This window comes from Aptenodytes forsteri, unplaced genomic scaffold (assembly GCF_000699145.1).
Source record: "Aptenodytes forsteri isolate BGI_AS27 unplaced genomic scaffold, ASM69914v1 Scaffold258, whole genome shotgun sequence".
Taxonomy (NCBI): Eukaryota; Metazoa; Chordata; class Aves; order Sphenisciformes; family Spheniscidae; genus Aptenodytes; species Aptenodytes forsteri.
The window spans coordinates 1,414,824-1,418,018 of NW_008795250.1; positions in this window are offsets into that span (position 1 = coordinate 1,414,824).

The window sequence follows — 3,195 nt, forward strand, 5'->3', positions numbered from 1 at the left end:
GGGAGCAAGTCCCAGCTGCACAGATAAGCACAACTGTGACACCTCCATAGAGGGCTAGCAGCTCAGATTGCCACGATTTTGTAGGTGAAACAACTCAGAGCAGCATCGCACACTCAATTCAAGCCATCCCTGGGCTCCCGGCTGGGAGAAACCATCTTGTTCATGCACATCTCTGCTTTGGGAGCACCGAGCGGTCTCCAGCCATCAGGGGAAAGAACCACCAAACCCTCCAACAGCATTAAAAGCATTTATACTCTCAGCCCTCTCAAGGAAGCAATCCAGCCGTCAGCATATCTGAGCGCCCTGGAGACATTAGCACTCTTCCCGACAGGCTTGACTGGCAGGGGAGTGACCCCCCCCACCTCCATTTCACCAGCTCAAGCTTAGCACCACACAGATCACCCTTTTCTGCTTTAAACCCAACTCGGTGCCCAAAACCCCCTGAATTGTGGCCCGTTTCCCTCCTGTCCTCATCCTGACCTCCACAACATCCTCACCACGGCAGGAGGTTAAACGCGTCAGCCAAGGTTGTGTTCAGGATCGGTGCTTCAAGGCAGGGCTCCAACCTGTATTTTTCTTTCCCAAATAGAAACTGAGGAAGGACCAGGAGGTACAATCGGCCTCCCTGGAAGCAGCAAGGAGCTGTGAGTCACCAGGATTTATTTTTAGCGAGTCCATCCATGGCCCACGCACCCTTCCAAAGGGATTCTTGGGGGCAGTGATTTCGGTATGGGTCTTGGCCGGCTGCCTTGCAGATCCCTGGGCTGCTCCCATGCTAGAAAAAAAAGCAAAAAAGTCTTATGCCCCAGGGTCTCAGATGCTGCTTTATCCTCCAACCTGCTCCCCCCTAGGATAACCTTGTTGTTTCAAGCTTGCACCAGCGTGAAGAGACTGGAATGTGGCTTTTTATATGGAGCACGGAGCTGCCTTAGAGAAGGGCCATCTGGTAGCCCGGCTCCAGCTCACATTTCACTGGAAACATCCCGAAAGCTGTGGGAACGTGCTATTCTCAGTGGCGATGGGGGAATGAGATATGACAGGGGGCTCCTGGCGAGGATCAGACTGTGCTGTTCCAGCTCCTGCCCACCCCAGACCATCAACCCCCTTGATGTCAGTCCCAAAATATCCATGGTGGAACTAACCTCTGGATGCTCAGCTGGCTCGGCAGCAGGTTTAGCAGGCAGGGAGCTCAGCTCCAGTTGCACCAGCCAGAATCACATACTTCTGTGCAGGAAAGAGCAGTCCGTGTAATGCTGAGCTAGAGGAGAGCAGACGTGGACCAAAACCCCTTTGCAACCAGCTTTCATTCAGGACATCACCCCTGAACGGCTCCTGACCCACATGCAGGCACCCCACCAGCCCCAATTTCCCTTCTGCAGCCCAGTTGTGACTCTCAGGGCATTCCCAGCCCTTGCTGCAGCAGCAAGATCCCAGCTCTGTGTTGAGCCCTTGGTGCCCAAAGCCCAGCAAGTTCCCAGGCAGGCTGCGAATGCACATCTCCAAGCCGTCCGTGCAAAGAACCATTTCAACTGCTTGTTTTGTAGAGACGCTTTAAGCCATGGGGCAGTTTCTGCCTTGGGCTTGTCTGCAAAGTTACCAGGCGTTAGGATTAGGTGGGCAAGTGCCCCCTATCCCTTCTGGGAGCTGACCTAACAGCCAAGCACTGCTCCCCAGGCTCATCCCGTTCCCCTCCCCTGGCTTGCCTGACCCTGTGGGGAGCCACTTCCACTGGCAAACCCAGCTAAAAACTTGCCTTAGAGACAAAGCAAAAAGCAGCTGCAGGCCTGGCTGCCTGGTCCCATCAGCAGGAGATCCAGCAAACAGCCCGTGGGTGCAGGAGGAGTGGGATAGTCCCACGGGGGCCAGCAACACATGGGAGTAGCCGGCATGGCTCGCACCACCCTCGGCACCAGCATCTCCTGAAGGCTCTGCAACATCCAGCAAACGCCTTTCTGGTGAATCTCCCAAAGCAAAGGGCTCGAGGAGCCATCAACTCCCCGCTGCAGGGACACACGCACACACACGCACCCCCCCAGCACACCCGGTATGCACACACACGTCTGTGTTGCATCGCTCAGCATCACCCTGGATATCCCAGGCTGTTTGCTGGAAGGCAGCCACTGCTTTGCATCTAGTTACCTGGTTTCCCAGCAAACAAACTGGTGTTCAAAGCCCCTGTCCCTGCCATTGCACAGGGGCAGGAAAGCTCTCAGCATCTCCCTGCGGCACTGAAGGATGCTTTTTCAGGGGTGGGGATTTCCTTTCCTTTTTTTGCTGCCTTTGAAAGCTGCCTGCTGAGATTTGAAGCCAACACATACCCAGGGGCACCCTCAGGAGCTTTCCCAGCTGGAGAGGAGAAGGGAAGAGTGGCAGCAGAGCCAGCTCGGCTCAGAAACCTGCTCCAGGCTGCCAGGAGGGCTTGCTCTAGGGCAGAGATCTGTAAGGTCCCTGCTATCAAGGAGGGTTCATCTCCGATCCCATCTCTGTCATCCCCATGGCAGGCAAGGCAGGGGAGCCTCGCATCCCCCCGGCCCTGCAGCGCTCCCGGCTGAAGGCTGAGGAGAAGACCCTGGATTTTGAGTTTGAGGTGGTCAGCGCCCAGTTTAACCAGCGGGGCCGCTACGCCCTGCGGCTCACCGTGGAGAACCCGCTGCTGCAGGGCTCTGGCACCGGCATTCAGCTCCGCATCAACAGCGGGAAGGTCATCCAGAGCAGCACCGGCACCACCGACACCATCGAGCAGAGCGACCTTGACCAGATCTACTCCTTCCAGAGGAGGAAATTCACCTTCACCCTGCCCAGAGGTAGGAGGCTGATGCCACAGGGATGGGCTGATGGCAGAGGTGACCCAGGAGCACAGCTCTGCAGCAAGCACAGCCTGTCTCAGGCTTGCAGACCCCCATATCATGCTCATACCTTTGCCTCCACAGCAAACCCCTGAGCTGGAGTCAAAGCTGTCCGAGCTTAGTGAGGTGGACGGGGCAGGTCCAGCTTGGAGAGTGGGGCCAACACCACCAGCAATGCAACTCCTCCCCCCCCGCCCCCCCAAGGTCTAGGTGCATCCAGGCTGCATAACCCATTTGCTAGTGTTCACAGAGCAGAGCTGACCAGGGCTGCTGATGGGTGAGCCCAGGAGATGCTCCTGGGACCACCAGTCCTCCTAAGCAAGGCTTCACACACCCCCCCCCCCCAGAC